General features: G+C 32.5%; 1 pseudogene; it reads right to left on the reverse strand.

Annotated features, from left to right (window-relative positions):
* Positions 1-1,863: 1,863 nt before the first annotated feature.
* Positions 1,864-10,374, reverse strand: LOC149539378 (universal stress protein PHOS32 pseudogene; annotated as a pseudogene).
* Between the last annotated feature and the right edge of the window lie 13,679 nt (positions 10,375-24,053).

Here is a 24,053-nt window from a genome sequence, read left to right on the forward strand (position 1 = left end):
CTAGTAATTAAAGCAAACTGGAACATTGTGTGAAATATTTAGCACATATCCTAAGCTCAAAATTGAGTAAAAAATCCAGGGAAAAGATTAGCATGCACATCTCAATCCTATTAAGGATGTGTTTAATCCTTATAAGCCTTTATCATCAAGTTGAGTAAGTAGCCTCCACCTACATGCATTGTGTGTTTCTCAACTTACAAAAATTCATTGAGTGCAGTATGCTTGCAAAGTTCAGATCATTAAAACCATTGTCTTATATAACTGGTGTGCGATAATGAAGATTCTTTTCAAAATTGTCTATGCACCACTTTACGCACTTTTAAAGTTTAAAACTAGTGTTTCATGGATTTCAATGACATTGCAACTATTATACATGTTATTCTTTTGGGAATCTTGTTATCAAGCAACATGTAAATGTAATTGTCATAAAATTTGTTCAATGCAAGGTGAACATTTTAAGCATTTGTCCTCATGCTCACTTGAGACCATGTAGCTTGTTAAATATGCATTCCATTATATCTTGCAAAAGTCACGAGACAAAAAATATATACAACCACCACCTTGTTCTTATAATAGAAGAAAAATATATAATCGTATTCACGAAAACCTTGCTATCAAAAGTGTTTACCGGTGGAAACCTCAAAATCCTCTTTACAAATAGGACAATTGTATAAAGTATAATGAGAAGAACACATTGTAAATAAAAAAGATAAATCGGGTAATGAAAAATTAGATGAAACAAACTGATCAAAAAGCCAAAAGAGATATTATTTGATGCTTTTATCTATGCAAGCAAGAATAAATGGAGGCAATATTTTAGCTAAAAATTAGGGCAATTGGATCATCCAATTCAAAACTCACTTATGTCAGAGTGGTTGGGTTTTGTAGAGCACCATACAAGATGCCCAAGTGTTCTAGCAACAAGTTGATCATATTGGACATCATACATAAGTGATTGAGGTTCATAACATGATAGAGATAACAAGTCACATTTCTCTTTCCTCGTTGAGATAGGTATTTATTCTTGTGTCAATAAGTAGACTACAAATACAACTAAAATTGATATGGAACTATTGATCATGAATTTGACTGGGGCTATTACAAACAAGTTTAACCACATAAAGAAAATCAGCTGTCATAGGGCATACAACAAACATAATCTAGCTTTAGAGATCACTCAACAAAATTGCATATGTATTACTACAATTAATAAGGAGCTGTGATTTTGGTAATATTTCCAAATAAATTAAGGAAATGTACTAGTGATCTCATATGATGACACTAAAATAAACAATTATAGTTACACCATTCATTACAGAAAATCATGACAAAATACCCAAACAAAAATTAGATAATCTCACTATACCCTACCCAAAAAATCAACTTTGCAAGTTTTTAAAAAAATTGTATCCATTTAATGAAACATACACCATGTTTTTCATAATTCAAACCAAAAAAAATTATACCCATTGTACTTTACCTGATCCAAATTGATTCTAAATCTAACCAATCCTATTTACAGCATACATGATAGCATGGCATTCATCCAAACTTGTAAAGCATACAAGCCTATGCCAAAAAAAATCACCATAAACCCTACCACAAAACCAACCTCCCAAAACCCCTAACTTAAACCAAAACATCTCCAAGAGCCCTAAAACAACAACACTAAAACCCTAACTTGGACCAAAAGCACCAGAATTTATAAATAATTATTGGAAAAAAAACAAAATAAAATGCCCACTCTTTAAATTATCCAATACAAAACCTTACACACAAAGTCAACTCCACAAAAATCGCAACACAAAATAGCACAGTCAATCAAAAGCACAAAATTTCAAAGATAAAAAGATAGAAACCTACCTATGAATGAACTTCATCGACCTCATCCTCCTCAGGTACAACTTAATCTCCAACTCAAAATTCTTCAGCAGCTTGGTGGGCTACACTTCAAAAAGATTATACTCCTTCTCCTCATTAGGATACCTGATAACTACAATAGGACAGATGCAGAGGTAAACACAGTAGTCACTGATGCTACCAAGCCTACCCTTTGAGTTCCTCCTGGAAGCCCCAAATCATCGAATCGCCATTATAACTACACTGAGGCCAAGTCTCTTGATGTCCAAATAGAGATACTCCTTCATATCATGATCCTTGATGATGTGGATCTTAAAAGGAATATGGGCATCCACAAGGGGCTGTGCCAGATTAGTGGCCTTAGTAGATGTGAAGTTTTCAAAGTCATCTTCAAGCTTTCACTACGACTCCTCATCTATATGTTTGTCTGCAATAGAGAGATCAATGGAACCCCAGACAACATCATAAAGGACACTTGCAGGGCACACATGAACCAGAATCACATTGTCCCTAGGTTGTAGATAACAAAAGGAGGGAGTCGATGTACTGATATGGTGCCCCAGTTGATGCTAATGTCTACTACCTTCACACTGCAAAGACCTTTTACTTTTCTCACTCAACAAACATGCATTTATCTTCACAGGAAATACAACTTTTTTTATTTTAACATTATGAAGCCTATGTTGGTCAAAATTTTGACCAACACAGGCATGGATTTAAAAAAAAAGATGTATTTCCTTGCATATTCTGATGAATTTGACCCCATTTTAATAGATGGTCAAAAATTTTGGTCTAAAAATGGGGTCAAATTTACTAGTGCAATAATGTAGAAGCTTGACATTATTGAGCTTCTGATGCTTGGAACATACTGTGTTGCTTGGCATCAATTATGTATTCACTCGACATCAACTATGTTTTACTAATGCTTGACACCTATTGTGTTTTCTTGACACTCACTACTTACTCAACATACACTAGAATAAGTTTTTAATCAACACCAGCTGATTTTCTACTCAACTTGAACTAACTTTTCTTGACTCCTACTAACCAACTTGGTTAAGCTTGGTAGACTTTTTTTGAGTAACTTTTTCTTCTAAAGTTTCTAAGTATCCAACCTTTGTAACCTTAAGTAGATTATCAATACATCATATCATCACTATGTTAACTGATCCTTGTTCTTCATTACATAGGCATAACATAACCTTTCCTCTAGGTGCTTTTGTTAACTCTCATTGATCAAATCATCTTCATCAATCAAGTAAGTGATAGTAATTGAATCTTATAAGCAATTGTCTTTCCACCAAATAATAGGTTTGACATCAGTAAAAAAACAATGATTGAAATATAGTTTCTACTTTAACAATCTTCTTTAGTAATGATCCTTCAATTAGATTTCAACAATCTCCCTCTTTGGCATTGATGGCAAACCAAACTAATCAACCAAGTCACCTAAATGATAAAATAATTTATTCAACTAGACTGACTAGATTAGAATAGTAAGTCAATAACACAAAGAAAATGTCTAAATCAAAATTGCTCCCTCTTTTAGTAATTTCATTCTTTTGATTAGGTTACAAAAACTCCTTACTTATGACTTCCTTTGAGTTTCTTTCTTATAACTTACTCTTACTAGGTAGATTCTTTATACATGTGTTTTCCTCTGATCTCCCTTCGATATCCTTTCTAATCAATGTCTCCCTCTTTTTACTTGCTCTCTCTTAGAACAATAAATTAGCCAATCAATAAAATATCTCTCTTTCTCTGTAGCTTTTGATTAGTTTCTACTGGTTCTCCCTTTTGGCTACTATTTCTATCTCTATTTATTTTGATCCTTCAGATTTGATCAGTTTCTACTATTTATCTCTCTCTGACAACAATGTCAAAGACATAACATCTTAGCATCATAATATGCAGATATAGAGTTTGTAGCATATCTAGGTTTCACCCTCTATCACCTTGCTTGTGACTAATTTGGAATTCTAGTACTTTAATTACTTCAAGCAACACCTAAAGTAAGATCCTCTACACCAATTTATAATATTTTGCAATCAACCTATTTGATGCAGGGAAGTTCTTTGATTACTTATATTGCCTTTGATAGGAGTATTACCCTAATTTAACTCTTAAGTACTCATGTGCTTCCTTAGGTAGTGGCTTTGTGAAGATGTCAACAATAGACTCCTTTATATAGACATATTCCATCTTCACCTCTTTGTCTTCTACAAGCTCTCTTAGGTAATGATACTTGATTGCAATGTGCTTTGTCTTTGCATGCATTACTAGATTCTTTGATATGTTAATAGCACTTGTATTGTCACAATAAAGTATCCTTGGAGTTGTAATCTCTTCCTTCATACCTTTGAGTGGTTGCTTGATCCATACAATGTTTGTGCAGTTTATATCAATAGCAACATATTCAGCTTCAACAGTTGACTGTGATGTACAACTTTGTTTCTTACTAGTCCATGCTACTAGTCTCTTGCCTAAGAAAAGTGCTCCTCTACTAGTTCTCTTTTTGTCATTTATGTTACCAGCCTAGTTAGCATCAATGTAGGCTCTCAAATCAAACTTTTCATCCTTCTTATAATATAGGCCAAACTCCTTTGTTCCTTTCAAGTATCTCATTATTCTTTCAATAGCCATTAAATGATTTTCCTTGGGATTTGTAGAAAATATTGCAACTATCCCAACAACTAAAGCAATATCAAGCCTTCTATGTACAACATATTGCAACTTACCAATCATACACCTATACATTGTTTGGTTCACCTCAACTAATTCATCATTTTTGGACAATTTGAGTCCTATTGTCATAGGTGTGCTTACTGGTTTTGAATCTTCTAGTCCAATTTTTTATAATATTTCTTTGATGTATATTGACTAAGTAATGTATATCCAATACTTCATCTAATGTACTTGCAGTCCTACAAAGAGTTTGCTTTCTCCAAACATTGATATTTTAAATTCATGCTTCATCTATTTGGAAAAATCCTTGTAGAGAGCATCTTGTCCTCCAAAGGTTATGTCATCAACAAATATTTTAGATAACAAAACTCCTTTACCTTCTTCTATCTTCATATACAATTTTTTTTTATCATGTGTTCTCTCAAATAAATTTTTTACAAGATACTTGTGAAGTCTTACATACCATGCTCTTGGTGCTTATTTCAGACCATATATAGCTTTGTGCAGTTTGCATACAATATCTTTATTGTTGACATCTATAAATCCTTATGGCTATTCTATGTAAACCTCTTCTTCTAGTATCTCATTCAGAAATGTAGATTTAACATCCATTTGGTAGACCTTAAATCCTTTGTAGGTAGCATAAGAAAGAAAAATTCTTACTCCTTCTAGTCTTGCAACAGGGGCAAATGTCTCTCCATAGTCAATTACATCCTTTTGATTTCTCCATTTTCATATAACTTGTTTCTAAACTCCCACTTGGTTCAAATCACATTTTTGTCATCTAGCCTAGGAACTAGACTCCAAGTATTGTTCTTCTCTATTTGCTTAATTTGTTTTTCCATGGATTTGTACTAGTTACCATCTTCTAGTGCATCTTTCAATATCTTGGGCTCTTTTATGCTTAGTAGACATGACTCACTTCTTAGTTTCTTCCTTTTCATTAGCCTTGCATGTTTGTTTCCAACAATTTTATCAATAGGATGGTGTTTTCTGACATACTTGGATAGTCTTGGTTCAATCCTAGTTTTCTCTATTTGTCTTTCAACTTCGGTGACACTATGTGCATCTCTATTAGGTATCTCAACATCTATTTCATGTGTATTGACCTCAGAATTAGAATATACAAATTCTTCATTCTACAACTTGGCATCTAAATGCAGCTAGATTCTTGAATGCAACTCAACATTCATAGGGTGAGACTCAAAAATCACTAAAACTTGTTGTTGACTTCCAATTTGATTTGTGGTTTTTTCTTCTGCGGGCATTCCTTCATAGAAATATGCAAATTATTTGTATACCTTTGGTTCTTTCATTGATTCCTCCTCATGAACTTCTATATACTAATCAAAATTTAAATTTGCACTTTCCACAATCTTGTTAATGTTAGTATTTCAACACTTGTAAGATTTACTTCTTGTGGAGTAACCAAGGAATATTCCTTCTTCACTTTGAGCATCAATTTTTTCATTTCTAAAATCCTTAAGAATGTAACATTTTCTTCCAAATACCTTAAAGTATTTTACATTAGGTGGATATATGTACCGTAATTCAAAAGGTGTCGAATGTGTATCTTTCTTGAGTTGTACTTTGTTCAGTGTATAGACAACTATAGTAATAGCTTCTCCCCAGTATTTCAAAGCAACATTCTTTTCCATCATAAGTGTTCTTGCAAAGTCCATTATAGACTAGTTCCTTCTTTTAGCTATTCCATTTTATGCAGGTGTTTTAAGATTTAGATGTCTATCTTTTGATTCCTTTTTCATTATAGAACATCTCAAATTCATTTGATGTGAATTATCCTCCTATATCTAATCTCAACCATTTCAGACTTTTTCCTATTTCTTTTTCAACTCTAGCCAAGTACCACTTAAACATTTGAAAAGCATCAAATTTTTGTTTTTAAAAAATGAGAGCCATCATCCTAGAATAATCATCTACAAAAAACATTATGTACTTGTCTCCTTTGTAGCTTTTCACATCAATAGGTCCACATAAGTCAGTATGAACAATCTCTAGTATCTCCTTAGAGGTGTAGGTTTTGCTTTTGAAACTTGACCTAGTCATCTTGCCTAGCTAACATGTTTTTTCATATTAAATTTTTAGGCTTTTTCAACTTAGTAAAACCTCTAACCTTTCTCATGTTACTGATACTAATTAGTTTGTCAAAGTTAACATGAAATAACTATAGGATTTGAGAAAATATGAAAATAAAATCTAGAAGCCCTCAAATAACATGCACATAGAAAACCTATCAAAAAGAAGAAAAAGACAAGATGAGGCAAGGGTTTGGTCTAAAAATATGAAAATTGTATTCTCAGATAAAGAAAAGATATGTACAAATATACTAGAAGTTCCTGTATATAAAGACCTCTAGAATGCTTCTAGAATGAGCTAGAAAGAGCTACGAGATAAGTATGACAACTAAGAACACATCCACCAAAAGTGGATTATCCTTAATTGTAGATGAGAGTATAAGTATGACAAGGTGTATCTTGTGTAGAGATTTTGTAGGCACCATGTGCTTAAATAAAGTTCTAACCTCTTTTTTATCAACAAGACAACACGTAAGAGTACACATACTACTAGGTGTCAAACTAATAAATAATAAAATAATGTACTCATCCTAAGTAAACTTAAGTAGAGTGTAAATAATAATTATTTACACTAACACCCCCCCTTAAGTGAAACTTTGAGGAATTTTCTTAAGCTCACAAAAGATATGGTGAAATTCATAATGGGTCCCAGATGCTAGGCCATGTTAGGTACCCATGTAGAAATGCAATAAAATGCAATGCAATCTTTGTAAACTAGATACAATAGAGAAAACCCAATGGGAAAAACCCTATTCCAAAAAGAGATAGAACAAACATGCTAAAACAAAAATGAAGGAAGGAAGGCCTGAACAAGACCCCCCAAGGACAACTTTCATAATCCTAAGCATAGATTAGAAATGGCTCAAGAGGCTCTCTCAAAACCATAAGTACAACCAGCCCCCCCATAAGAGAGAGAAGAGACACCAAAGCCCCTCGAGAATGATGGAGCCTCTATAGAATTTATCAAACCAATAAAACTTGAATGTGGAAGAAACAAGGGCATAGAACAAGGAAACCCCTGAATGAGAAGTGAAACTAGAAGGCCTAATAGATGTTTAAAGGAGAAAACATGAGGATCCTATAAGGGAATCACTAGTGTAGGTGTGTTGACACTATCATGAAAGAGGAGATGAATGTCCTCTGTAGAATACTCAACAAGTGCTCATAGAGGCTTGATGAATGGAGTTGGAGGTTCAAGTAGAGCTAAAGAAGAATCCTATTGAATAGAAAGGACATCAACTAGATGTGGTGTGGGAGGCAAGACAATGATCTCAGGAACAATACAAAGGTTCAAGTGTCATGAATGTACCACATGATGCTCTCAAGAAAGAGAAGAGTTATGCTTGGAAAATGGAAATGGTGGACCAAAGTGCAAGAAGGTGTAGAGACTGGTGGAATGATCAACTATCCCTATAGCAATAAGGCCTCCTATTGCACTATCTTGAATGAAGACTAAATCTATAGCGAACTCAACTGTCTTCCTTGATCCACTATGTATAAACTAAGAAATAAAGAGAACGTTTATAGATAGAGATGGAACATATAGTACATCATTGAATAGACTATCTTGAATGCCAACTAAACCTTTCTCATAGACTCTTAGGGCAATGTTATTGCCCATTAGCATATGAGGAATAGGAGAAGCCTCAATAGTGGAGAAGACACCTTGAGAAGATGTCATATGAATCTAGTATCCAAGGTACCTTGGAAGGGGATGCAATGGATGCTCATAATGCATGACCCTATCCAAAATCTAGTGTAGATGTCGATGGAAGAAGACTGAAAGGGAGACCCCTGTGAGGTAGATGAGGATGGAGAGGAAATAATGCTCTTCTAAATAAGAGCTTGCGAATTTGCAATCTATTTCTCGTAGCCACCAAATCTCTTTTGAAAACAATGTGACTCATCATGAGTTCCCTTTTGACAATAAGAACATGTAGGAATCCCAATTTTATTTTTCTCCTTCTTAGAGGAGGATGATGGACTAGTAGATTACTAGGAAGAGGAATATGATATTTTCTTTAGCTTCTGCTCCTGTGTATCTTTGGAAAGCAATGCTTGTGACTATCAACCTATAAGTGAATCCATCTAAGTGAGATTGGACTTCTCACAAGTTAATCTATCACAAAATATATGAAAAGAAGGCATCTATTTTCTTGTACCCAAGGCATCCATAGTGGAGTAGAAAGTGGAAGAGAATATTTGATACTATCCTTGCAAATTTGAGGGTATCAAAAAAATACACTCATCATCTATTTTTTTTTTCCACATCCCTACAAAACTAAATGCAAAGATTTCAATTTCATCAAGAAGTCCTCAATGGTAGGAATGTTAGTAGGTGTCAAAGAATTCAACTTTGCATCAAGTTGTAGTGCCCAAAACTCATTCATTGTGCCAAAGAAGTTGTAAAACTTGGTCCAAATAGACTAAAGAGTGGTCAAACCATACATATGAAACAATAGACTATCGAAAATGTTTATTGTAATTAATCCCATGGCTTCATCCATTCTATTTCTATGCTAAAGAACCTAAAAGAGGCACTATAGGATAGGTTACTTCTCATCTAGACATGACCGTAAGCCTCTTGACATAAGAAGCCGAGTCATTTTTTTTTCCAAGTGTAATAGTTGTGTGGCATTAGCGAGGCCATAGAGGGGTCCAACATTGAGAGAAGAATATAGAAGCAGAAGGGTCAATTCAAAAGTAAATTACAGAAAAGGAAATGCTCCCCCCACAACGTATAAATATATCTCTCAAAAACCAAAGAAACAACTAAGGAAAGCACAAAACTGAGAAGAAAATCTAGATGCCAAATGTAGAGAGGGAGAAAATTGAAGCCTCTACTTCAATGCCAAAAATAGGAGCTAAAATGGTTGAGACATGAAATGAAACTAGCATCATCATCTATTTTTTGTAGGCCAAAAAATAACAAAATCATGAAAGTATTATTTTCACTCAATATTACTCCAAACTCATTCTAGATCTAGAAAGTAGACAATAAATCATGCACTTTTTTAAAAAATAGCATAGGAATATGTGTCCATATCAGCCCAAATGAAGCCTTTGAAGTTGCAAAAAATGGGATTTGTGATTTGTAGAAAAATTTAGGAACATAGATCTCAAACAACCTGCACCGTTGTGTAGATCATGAAATCCTACCCCAAAACAAAAAAGATTTCTCAAAAAAATAATTTTTGTATGAAGGAGATATCACTATTTGAAAATCATCTCTATAGTTTTTTTTTCTGAATCATTGTCATCATACCTTCAAAAAATAAAGAAAAAAGCCCAAAAAATATCAGATTTGTTATGTCAAACCTTCGTTCTCCTTTTTTTCAAATATTGAACAAGCTACAATAGATCTGGCTCTAATACCATGTAGGATTTGAGAAAAAATGCAAATCAAATCCATAAGCCCTTGAATCACTTGTACATAGAAACCTCTCACAAAGAAGAAAAATACAAGAGAAGGCAAGAGTTTGGTCTAAAAATATAAAAATTGTATTCTTAGATAAAGAAAAGATATGTACAAATACACTAGGAGTGCTTCTACATAAAGGCCTCTAGAATGCTTGAAGAATGAGCTAGAAAGAGCTATGAGACAAGCATGACAACTAAGCACACATCCATCAAAAGTGGGGGTAAAAGCACAAAGCTCTGTCACCGTTTGTGATATCTTGTACCGTTTCAACCGAAACACTTTCAGCTGTAACGGCTCCAACGGTACACACATGGCAGTTTTGTGTGCCTACATGGCACATACCATTTTGATTCAAACCCATTTGGCTGAAAGGGTTTCGATCGAAACCTCAGGCCGGTATAAAAACTGGTGCAAACCTCTAGTGGCTATCATTTTTACTATTGTAGTTCATAAATGTTTGGAGAGCAGGTTAAGGGTTTCGGCCGTAACTGGTTGGTGGTTTTTTCCTCCCCATTTTTTAATAGTTTTTAAACATATTTTTTGATTAATAGATGTCAATCGTACTTAAAATAGTTGTTTTTGATGTATTTTGTGAGTGAAATGCTTTAAATTGTTTATTTTTTAATATGTTTAAATTATTTTAATTATTTTATATTATTTTAGAATGGTATTTAAATTAATTTTTTAGCAAAAATGTAGTTAAAAATGAGATAAAAATGTAGAAAAACATTAATTAAAAGTGTAGAAAAACACTAAGTTAAAATATAGAAAAATATTAGGAAAAACATTAGGTTAAAATTTAGAAAAAACATTAGGAAAAACATTAGGTTAAAATATAGAAAAATATTAGGTTATGAGGTAAACATGTAGAAAAATATTAGTAAAAAATGTAGCAAACCTTTAGGGGACATTATTTAGTTTCTAACATAACCTGATGGATCTAGAGTTGAAACAATAATATCTTATGGTGAAATTAATTTTGACATTAAATACACCTTCTAACATAACCTTATATTAACTACAATCATAACCCATACCACATTCTAACCATAACATAGGCCCTCTACTAACCGAATGAACCACACTTAGGTATTGATGATGTTCATTTTAACAACTAATTATTGTTAGGTAATAATGATTCTTAAATTACCAAATGACACATAACGACCTCATGATACATTTCTAGGTATTTTTATCCATATATATGTTAAGGGGACCTAGGGACTCCTACTAGGTCATTATGTCTAATATAGGTTGTAATAGGTATTCATATGTTTACTAGCACATAATAGGTATTGTCAAGTAATAATGAGTCACGCATTACCAAACAACACATTGCTTGATCACTTATGTCAACTGCATTTTTCAATACGTTATCCATACAGGTGTGTCTTAAGGGGACATAGGAGTCGTAATAGGTCATACTATTTTTTATAGGTTCTAATAAATCTTAATATGTATTATTAGGATATAATAGGTCTTATTAGGTAATGATGATTCTTACATTACCAAATGACACATAATGACCTCATGATACATTTCTAGGTATTTTTATCCATATATATGTTAAGGGGACCTAGGGACTCCTACTAGGTCATTACGTCTGTTATAGGTTGTAATAGGTATTCATATGTTTACTAGCACATAATAGGTATTGTCAGGTAATAATGAGTCTTATATTACCAAACAACAAATTAAGATCACTTATGTCAACTGCGTTTTTCAATACATTATCCATACATGTGTGTCTTAAGGGGACATAGGAGTCGTAATAGGTCATACTATTTTTTTTAGGTTCTAATAAGTCTTAATATGTATTATTAGGATATAATAGGTCTTATTAGGTAATGATGATTCTTACATTATCAAATGACACATAATGACCTCATGATACATTTCTAGGTATTTTTATTTATATATATGTTAAGGGGACCTAGGGACTCCTACTAGGTCATTACGTCTGTTATAGGTTGTAATAGGTATTCATATGTTTACTAGCACATAATAGACTGGCCTTACTATAAACCTTAATAAAACTATATCCCATTTACTTTATTAACATTCTTAACTCTAATTCAAACTACTAAATTAAGTCATGAGTTCTAAATTGTAAACTAACATTTTCTAACTAAACTCATTTACTTATCTAGTAACAAATTTTTCTATCCCTATGTCCGAATTCTCATCTACACTCCCCATAATCATCAAAGCATTTACATCAAAATTTAGATTTTAGTCAAGAATTATATTTTTTTATTGCATGTATGTACATGTGTACAATTAATTATCATTTAATAAAGAAATTTTATTTTATTTTTATTGCATATACATGTACATGTACGAATATTTATTTTTCACATTTGCATGAGCACGTTACAATGTACATTAGATATGGTCTCTAAGATAATTTGTTTTAAAATACATATGTATGTTACATGATTGTTCATTTAGCACCATAAATTTAATGTTGTGTATTTATATGTACATGTGTTTCAAATTAAATTTAACTTTTAATTATTTTAATTTAAATAGACTTGTATGTTTATATTTGTATATATATGCATGTGCAGATCTCTAGATATTTATCACTCAGATTGTAGCTTCACATTCATATTCTCATATTTATTTTCATATATACATTATGGCATCAGGTTCTGGGGATCGTGCTCCTGCATCCTTAGGGATGCCAGTGTTCATGGTGGGGGTCAGAGTGCCGAGTCTGGTATAGTACATAGATCAACCTCCTCCACCCATGATAGACAACAGTTATTTAGAGATACAGTGGTGAGATTATCTCGTGCTATGCAAGTTTTGGATACCTCGCTTTCCTCTTCTACCACCCTCCCTAATAGGGAGAAGGTCATAGCGATGAGAGAGGAGTTATTTTGTATGATTCAGACAGTTGAATCATACAACCCTTTTGATGATATGAGCATTGAGACATTTTATTCTTCTTTATCTCACAGTGTCATTGGCACTATGAAGTACACACAGATTGACACTAAGGTTTCCACTGGCATGGTGAAAACTATGTTTCCATCTTATGCAGATCGTCACAAAGTCAGAGGCTACTCTACGATGAAGTGTGCTAATCAACTTGTTGCACCATTGATGTATCCTCGTTGGTTGGCTACTCATCATAGATGGCCACAGAAGGATGAGTTCCCCCTATATTTTTGTAAACAATTGTTTGCAAAATTTCATTTACACTATGGTGTTGACTATACAGATTATCCAGGGCATGTTTGGCAGGGTCAGGGGAGACTTTCTGATAGATTTAGACCTGCGGACACTCCTGTGCCCATTAACAAACGAGCAATGGTGGGTCAAAACCTTTTGGTTATGCCGAGGGGTCCACAGATGGCTACTGCAGGTGAGAGTGTTCCTGATGACATAATTAGGACACAGATTTTTTCGAGCATCACCACCATCACCACATAGTTACATGAGATTTCTTCTAATCAATGTAGTTGATATATGCTATGGTCTCGAGGTTCCGCTCCCACAGCTACATCATCTAGCACACCTGTTGATGATGATTATGGAGTTGTAGACATACCTTCTCCTGTAGACATTTATGTAGTCTTAGAGGTGGATGCATTGCATCATTTGGCATCATATTTAGCATCTAATCTTTTATATGCATATTGAGCATTATCTACACTCTCAGGGATTCCACTTTGTGACATGAGCTCTCAGATTAGACATATTTTGTCACGTACAACAGTCCCAGAGGATTCACAGAGGCAGGAGGACATTCTTTCACCTTCTACTACTCCTACTGCTACATAGGCCCAGGCTACAGCACTAGCCCCAGCTACTCAGGACCCTATAGCACACCTCCTACTCAAGATCTCAATGGCACCATACAGCCTGGTCTATTTACTTCCATGCTTTCATATTAGGGATGCATTATTGACTTGGATGCTGATACTATTTTTTCATTACATGATTCAGATATCAGTCAGATCGGCAGAGCATTACATAATGCTATGGTAAATATCTCTATATGTTTAGATTTATTTTTATTATAGTAAATAATATGTCTATGTGTTTAAATTAATGTATATGTGTGTGTTTGTGTATGTGTTATAGGGTTTGGGTGATAGTATGTTACATTTTGTCGATCTACAGACACCGATAGATCCTACATGTAGATCTTGATATAATTTGTCTATACACATAATTAAATGGTTCACTTGTTATCATTTGACATAGGGTTCAGATGCAGCTGATAGACCCTTTTGGGGACAAGGCCCAGGATAAGGAGGGGGGATGTAGCTGATTAGATCATATGTGGCCTTTTATTTTATTACACACATGCTATTTCTAGATACATATTGATATGGATAGTTTGATGTTTTATATGTTATTTCCATATGCATACATTTTATATCCAGACACTTTGATGTCTTATATGTTATTTTCAGATACATGGTTTATATGGACACTTTGATGTTTTGTATGTTATTTCTAGATACGTGTTTATATCATGGACACTAAATGATGTTTTATATGTTATTTCTAGATACATGTTTATATGGAGATTTTGATGTTTTATATATGTTATTTCCAGACATTTGATCTACATGATCTATTTTTATACATTTGATATGGGTACATTATATTCTCTAGATATATGCACATGTATGTTATTGATCTTTTAATGTAGACATCTATTTTATTGATCTTTTGATGTCTTCATCTTTTATGTAACTTATGTATGTGTTATGCACATGTTTCTATATGTTATTCACATTTTCAATAGTCAAGTTTACATGTATATGTATAGTTATTCATCTTAATGCCTTAATCTAAGTGTAATTAACTATATAATTTTAATGGTCGATGTACATAACAATATAACATATATTTAATGACATGTCTTAATTAACTGTATAATTAACTATATTTAGTCTAATTATATTTAATTTTGATCATGTATTAACTATATTTAATGACTTAATTAACTCTATTTAATGGCATGCCTTAATTAACTATAATTAACTATATTTAACCTTTAAATTAACTATATTTAATCTAATTATATTTAATGTCTTAATAATTAACTCTATTTAATGACTTAATTAACTATATTTAATGACATACATTCTTAATTAACTATAATTAACAGCATTTAATTAATAAAATATAATGTACATGTAATATGTAACATAGTTCATATAACATATACATGTAAGTGTAGACACCTGAATTTGATTACACTACTTTGGTAATCTAATTTAGCCATCTCTAAAGGAAGTCATCATTAATTAAATTCTCATTTGATTAATCCTTTGCCATCCCTAGTTGATTAATTTAATTAATCATCTATAGTCCTAATTGATAAATCAAATAATCTATTATTTATCAATTAAATCCTTTTCTCCTATCTAATTCCAAAAATCCCCATTTATTAAATAAATCTATTTGATAAATGAAATCCTCAAATTCAAAAACCCCTAACCTATCTCTAATCTTCCATTTAGCCTAATCCACCCCATCCACCCATACTAACCAAGCTTAGCCACTAACTCACCCACCCTCATTAATGTCATCCACTTGCACATCTCTAACATCCCTAATCTAATCCTAAACCCAAGCCTAATCCACCCCCTAATGTTGTCACATTCCTTAAATAAGTTTAAGACTTTCCTAATCCAAACCAAAGTCTCTCCTCAAAAAACCCAACCACTAAGTCATGAGTGCTCTTACAAAACATAAAAGACTCTTACAAGCCCACTCATGACTCTTACACCCATCTTCCACACTCTTCCCTCTTCCACACTCATTCCTCTTACATCCCTCTTACATACTCAACCCCACTCATCATGCCTTTAACCAACCCTTTACCCTACCCTCTCACACTCATCCTCCTTGTGACAAGTGTCACCTTCCCATTGTTGCTAAACAAGCACAATCCATGTGCTCTCCTTTGAGTGCATCCTAGCCCTCCTTAAGCCTTCATCCATCCTTGCATCTAAGCCCTCCATCCCTCTACCCCTTAGCCTATAAATTGAATCCCCTCCCAAGCCATTTCATCAATAATATTTGAGCTAAAGTTACCATGCCCTTTTGAGAGCCAAAAGCCATACCCATACCCTTATAATGCCAAATTGAGAGCTCACAAAGCTACCAATTTGTCATTACCCATCTCCATTGAAGCAGCTTTTGAGCATCTTGAGCATACATCCACAGCAAAAGGACACATCTACAGAATCAAGAAAGCATGGAGTGTTTTCTCTTGTGAGGTTTGCACTTCTTTTTTGCTTTCTTTGTCTAAGCATATACGTGAATTTAGTTTTTGGTTTGTGAATGTTTACTTTATTTGTTAATGTTCTTTGCATACTAAATCTTGTTCTACAGTAAGAACATAACGATTATATTCAAACATAAAGAATGTATCATATAAGAACATATAAAGATTATATGTACATACAAATACATACAAATACTAAAAAGGTTGTCTTAAGGGGAGGTCCTAAGAGACCTGGTCTTAAATGAGATATCCATGTCGAATTTAAATAAAAGTAACAATACATGTCTAATTTTGCATATGCAAGATAAATGATCCAATGTACAAAAATTTATAAAAAAAATATCCTATCAATATTAAATATGAAAGTATAAGAGCTATACAGGCATAACTCAACTAGAGCTCCACAATAAGTACATAGGTAAACTAGAGCTCCACAAACAATGTATTGTTAGGATCCTCTCTACTTTTTATTATCTCTAGAAGTTTTTCATGTTCTTCAATATAAAATTTCCACTTTTGATTTCCGTGACGTCCTTTTCTTTGTACTGCTTCAAATTGTAATTTGGTTGCTATAGCATGGTTACTGTAGTGTAAAACCTTTTCTTCAGGCTTGTATTCAATAAATTCAATACCACTACCAATTACCCTTGTTTGTTGATAATATGTTCCTTCAATAACAACTGATCCAATTGGATATGATTGTTCATCAGCATCTATAGTTCCTTCTAGCAACTTGTGTTTTGCTTTTGTGCATCCTAAAAGATAATAGTCCACATTTTCTGCATTATCTGGTAAGGCTTGAACTGCAAATATCTCCTGCATGTATATAAAAAGATAAATATAAATTAATTTTAAAACAAATATACATGTATATTAATTTATATATATGTATATATGCACACAAACCTGCCACAACTAAATCAGAAATGTGCTCATAATCAACTGAATATACAAGATCATGAATGTCAATGTAAATGTCAACATCTTCAAAAGGAGGCTTGCTAACTATCTCCTTCAAATCCCAATGTGAAACATATCCATTCTCAATATTTTCACATGCACTCACTACATTGTCCTTAATGCAGTCATCACAAAAACATGTTTTCTCTCTTACTTTAAGTACTAGAGGTTTATGGTTTCCTGTAGTCATCACTTGATGTAAACTTCTAATTCCAAGAATCGTTTGACAATTGTAAGGATTAGATCGATCTATATCTATTATAAATACAAAAACTAATTTTCATATTTCAAAATAAATATTTAATTAAAAACTCAACTTGATTTGAAAAAGACATTAAAAATAAATATAACTTAGTTCACCTTCCACCTCCCAAAAGTAACACTTATTGTATTCAGTATCTTGAGTAGCAAAATGAACTTTGCACCATTCAACAATTTGATTTGCGCTCTCTATCCTATTCCCTATATGTACATAAAATATGCATGTATATATAAAATTTAAAATATATGCTATTAGAGTATTAAACATGTACATTTTAAAAATGCATATATTTACCTGCAAGTTCATGTTGTCAAAGTGCACGTTTTATACATGCTCTTGCTCCATCATGCTCTCCTTTTCCATGTCCACTTTCAAAGAAATTCCATAAAAACTTAACATTGGTTCTAGCATGTTGCATTGCTAACCAATTAAATGCTTTTGCATATTTGAATTGTCCTGTGAATGTGAAACATGATAAGTATCTACAATTATCCAAGTACATTTATTAAATAGAAATAGACATGTCCAAATAAATACAAGTTAAAATAAAGTTAAATAAATGTGTAACTATTTCGTGTATACTAACCTACACATCCATCAGACCAAATCCAGTGCTCTAAAACATTTATTCCACCATTTCTGATATCTTTAGAGAACATTGCAAAACAATGAGCCACATAACTCGTTTCATGAACTTTATCATCACTAATATAGAAATGAACCTCTTTGATGATGATGTGTTCATTTTCATCCAATCTTTCTATCTGATCCACCTCAAACTGTGCATGTCTATAGCTCACTTGCACAAATATTGCAACTTGTTCAGAATGATAATATTGGCTTTCGAGCTTTGTATGAGGTGAAAATGTATAATTCTCAGAAAAATCTACAATTGAAAGTATACAACCAGGTGGAAAACAATTTTTGGAATCATGAAACTGTTTAGCTTGCCATCGTGCACCATGACAATGTTGGATATGTGGATATATCAATGGACGAAACTTGGCCATGAACTCATCATAATGCAATTCACTCTCCTTCAATACAATTTTTTTGGATTCATCCCCTCTATTATTTTGGTATGTCTCATATTCATATCTCATCCATGAAACTGGTGTGGATTCATTAATATTCTCAACTTGCATAATTTCAAAAAATTTGTGTAAATTTGCACAATCTTCACACTAATTTTTGATGCATTGCACTTTGAATTCATCTGAATCTTCTAATTTATCACATAATATGGACCTCAAAAATTGTGTTGTACTGTTAGGGATGACAAAATCAGGATCAAGTATTGCTATAACTTTTTTAAATGATTGCAAGTGTAGACCAAATTCAACATGATTTCTACAACAACAAGTTTCTCGCATCTTATTTATGCGTACAAAGGAAGGATGTAAACTCTCAAAAATTCTTTGACATATTTTGACATTTGAAAATTCTTGTTTGAATGCTTCAAAAAGTTCACTTTGAGTTATATCTATGAAATGTTTTGGATGTTCAATTTTGGCCCCTGTTTCTTGATCTTTAATTTGTATAGTATCATGCCTGTTGGAAGAAACACGAGAATGTGTGGTCCAAAATTCAATAACTTGTCTTTTTACTTCTTCAAAAATCCTATCTTTTCAAGGAACTCTACAAATATTCACCCAATTATTCTCAATGTTATCATCTAGCATATTTCTCCTCTTGATGTATCTCTGGACAGTTTTTCTAGATATATGTAGTACATCAGAAATTGCATGTACCTATTTTCTATGTGTCAATTTTTTACTAGATATAGTAGTCATCAATGCTCTACGTGCATTACTCAAATCACCTCCTCAAGTTGTGTTGTCAATTTTGTTATAAGCATTTTGCAAATTTTCAACTATTGTTTTATTAATATTATGGGCATGGCTTTTCCTATTATCAACACCCAACAACTCTAAAACAGGTCTCATATCTCTTCTCCTAAATAACTTGACAAATAATTGTGCTTGTCCAAATATACTTTTATCCTTGAAATATTCATCCCACATGTTCTAACAATGCTTTTTGATAGTGTTATCATTTATCATATCTTTAGATGGAATTTGGTTAAAAAGTAGTTCTTCATCCAAATCCATCAAATTTTTTATGCTTTCTAATTTGTCTCTGTCAATAGAACTGCCAATTTCTTCCTCTTCATTACTTTCATTTTCTTCATGAATCTCATCATGTTTAGGAATTTTAGTAGGTTGGTTTTGAGCATGTTTTGTATGACCTTTCATTTTGTCATCTCTTTTTCTATCATATTTCCTTGATCTTTTCCTTTTACTACCCATTGAATATTTCAATCTATAGAAAAAATAAAAATAAATTTAGATTTCACTAAATATCAGCTAATGGTTCAATATATAATAAATAAAAATAAAAATAATTAGAAGAGAAAAAAAGCACCTTCAAAATATTCGATCCTTTGCAATATTGATTAAATCCGCAAAACAGGTGTTGAAAATTGCTTCAAAATTAATTGCTTTTTGCAAATCTTCTTCCAATTTTAGCTATCCCTGTATATTTAATTTTTTTAAAAAGGGAAAACAATATTTTTTTATATCAAATAGTCACATTAACCGCTAGCGATTTTTCATGCCAACAGGCATTTCGACCGAAACTGTTTTGGCCGAAATAGTTACGGTCGAAACAGTTTCAGCTGAAACAGTCTATGTGGCAGACAAACAAGCAAAAATGAGAACTTCTATAAACATCTCACTTTGAAGGCCAATTTGACCTACTAAATTGAAGTATTTTTTAAAACTAAAAATATACTTTTTTAGTTCTCGGAGTCATGATTATGATTGTATAATTTTTTAAAGTTTTGATTATGAATAATATTTTATAATTTGAAAATATTACAAGTAGGTATCTTAAGATTCAGGAAGATGTCTATTCAAAAATAAGAAAAAAATAATAAATCATGTTAAAATTTTAATTTTTTTTTATGGTGCACTAGAGGGGAGAGTCTTCTTCAAGAATATGTAATTTTTTTAAAAAAATATGTAGATTTGATGAAAAAAGTTTGATGGGAGAAAAAAATTGTCTATTTCTGATAACTTTGACTTTGACCAGTTATAACTTCAAAAATATTAGTCAAATTTCAATTTTTCTTTTTTGGTGCACTAGGTATACATGTTAACTCTAACATATTCTAAAATCAAACCAAAATATGAATATTTGCATATATTTGTTTGACGGGAAAAAAACTCTATATTTTTAGTATTTTTTAAAAATTCAAAAATACACTTAAAAAATTCAAAAATTAATAAAATTTTTACTCAATTTTTTGAAAAAAATTATAGACATAAACTTCATCCAATTTTACACATTTCATTAGTTTACATCTTCTTCAAATTCTAAGCACAAATGCCACTTTTATTTCGTTAAAGTTGAAGACTTTAAATTCTGATATCACTTCTCCTTTATAAAAGGTGACACAGGTTTGTGCTTTTACCCATGGATCATCCTCCATTATAGATGAGAGGATAAGCATGACAAGGTGTATCTTGTATAGAGATGTTGTAGACACCATGTGCTTAAATAAAGTGCTAACTCTTGTATTGTCAACAAGAAAACATGTGAGAGTATGCATACTCCTAGGTGTCAAACTAATAAATAATAAAATAATGCATTTATCCTAAGAAAACGTAAGTAAAGCATAAATAATAATTATTTATACTAAGAATAACCTTTTATACCATATCCATACATCACAAATTTTGCAATAAGACAAGTAGCATCTTCTTTATCAAGGTAAAATAGATTTTTTCTAATCTGATCTCGTTTTCCTATCATTTTCCCATCTATGTCATAGATCTTGGCTATCTTGTTTTCAAATTCAGCTTCACATCCCAAATTGTTTAATTGTCATACACTCAATAGATTATAATTTAGCCCTTCAACATAATAAGAATTATAAGATGAGATTCTATCTATGATTTTAATGGCACCCTTTCCTTTTATCAGACATGGAGCATCATTACCAAACCTAACACTATTTCCATCATAATCACTTAAGGTAACAAACTTACTTTTATCTCTAGTCATGTGATGTGAACATCCATTGTCAACGATCCATATGTAATTTTTGTTCACACATGTCACAAGTGCAGTTGCCTCATCTTCATTTGATTCATCTTTCATTGCAATATAAACAACTTCATCATCATGTTCATCTGAACCATCTTCTATAGCAATTTAGCATTTTTTGCCTTTATCTGTGTAATCCTTGCTATCTTCATTTCCTTTTCCTTTGAATTGTCACCACCTCTATAACTTTTCTTCTCTATACATCTAGTAGCAATATGACCTATTTCATTACAATTGAAAAAAATAATATGCATCTTACCTTTGAATTTTCTTTTTCCTTTGTGGAATCTCCTTGCTAGCAGTGCTTCCAATTGTTCAATGTCTTCATCATCTATGTAACAATCACTAGACACATTTTTTATCTTTCTTTTCTTCTTCTGCTTCTTTTCATCAAAATCCTTTAATAGGATTTTAGCCTTGAAAGTTGATTCAAGAATCTATGGTTTGTAGTTGTCAAAATTAGATAGCTCAAAAGTAGTGATTCTACCCACTAGACCTTCAAAAGTTAGGTTGTTCCCTAAAATACATATCAATTCTTGAATCACTAATACTCTAATGACATAGAAAAGAAGTAAATTCCTTAGTACTTTTCTTAGAACTATGTCATCATTAATTTGACTAGTTGCACCCTTATTTGCACTAACTACTTCTTTTATTCTAGCAACATACTGAGCTATGTTTTCACCTTCTTCCATTCTCATGTCGTCAAACTTACCTCTCAGACTTTCAGATTTAGCTCTTTGTACATTCTTGTCTCCTCCATAGATGGTGTATAGGGCATCCTACATCTTCTTTGTAGTGTCATGGCCTTTGATTTCATCGAACTTGGCATAGCTTAGGATAGAGAAAATTTACAAGATTCCCTGATTGTGTTCCTTCTTCTTTTTCATATCTTCGGTAGTAGTAACTCCAGCAGGGTCAACATGTTCTACTATGATGGTGCATTTTTCATGATCTCCAATTGCTCCACGATGCATCTTCATTAAAGTTTGCCATGTAGGAAAGTTGTCTTTGTTCAGCTTTGGTACATCTCTCTTTGACATCTTGATCTTTTTTCTTCTAGTGCCTTTAAACTAGTCTTCCTCATTAGATGGCTCTGATACCAATTGTTAGATTTCTTTAGAATAACTGGGGGTGGGGGGTGAATCAGTTATCCAAGTCCTTTTTTACCAATAAAACTTTTCCTCTCCTTAGCTCAGTGAACCCATAAGGCATTCATATATGTGCAATTACTAAAACTTATAGCTTGTTGTTAAATCAACCATACAGAAATGTAAACATCAAGCATCAACACATTTGACACAATGATTTAACATGGAAATCCAATTTGGGAAAACCACTAGTAACATGCTATTCATTTCTCACTTTTTTGAATTGATTCCTTGTGAGAGGCCAACCTTGTTAAAGGTTACAACACACTGTTAAATGTGACCCAATTATGTGATTTTAGCACCCTATTAAAAGTGAGCCTTGTTAGAGGACTTTAGGCCATTCACTTGGAATGCCACCCTGTTAAAGGATTTTCTAATTACTATTAAGTCAACCTTAGTAAAATAGATTTTACCCTAACTGATACAATTGTTAGACAGTAACAATAGAGCTTGATCTAATTTGACTTACAACTCCTTTGTAGATTTCAAATCTTAGTTTAGTCCTCAATTAGCTTGGCTTTCATTGTTTTGTAGTTTTGATAGCTTGTTCTCCCTTCAAACATATGTCTTCTTTAAGCCTTCTTGCTTGATACACCAATGCAATCTCCCTCTTGGTCACTAGATGAAGTAGAGTTATTATCTCCATTCTTCCCTAGTCTTCTTTGATCTCCTCCTAAACACCACACTCTCATACTTGGACACTTTTCTTCATAACTAGACATTCCTTTTATAGGAAATTAGAATACTTTTCCCCCTCTATTTTCCATTGTCCATATTAGGGTTTTGACAAATTAGGTAAGATACAATGTATCTACCCATATCTTGTCTCTTCTAGAAGCTTCTCCTAGAATCCACTTGAATCTACCAAAAAAAAGGTTTACCTCAAATTCTGTGCCACTAGCTCATCATCATTATCTTCCACCTATTTCACAAAATTCAAGATAACAAGCTTGTCAGCTCAGATTTGGTGAATCTTTGACTTTTCTAATAATGCAATAGCTCAACATTATTGAACTTTTTATGCTCAACACATATTACATTGCTCAACATCAACTATGTAATCACCCAGCATCAACTATGTTTTACTGATGCTTGACACTTGTTTTGTTTTTCTCGACACTCACTACTTACTTGACATGCACTAGAATTAGCTTTTACTTGGCACAAACTTATTTTCTACTCGGCTTGAACTAACTTTTTTTGGCTCCTATTACCCAACCCGGTTAAGCTTGGAAAACTATTTTTTGAG

This window comes from Cupressus sempervirens, chromosome 9 (genome assembly GCF_028749045.1).
Source record: "Cupressus sempervirens isolate cs-2001-9-10 chromosome 9, ASM2874904v1, whole genome shotgun sequence".
NCBI classification, from domain to species: Eukaryota; Viridiplantae; Streptophyta; class Pinopsida; order Cupressales; family Cupressaceae; genus Cupressus; species Cupressus sempervirens.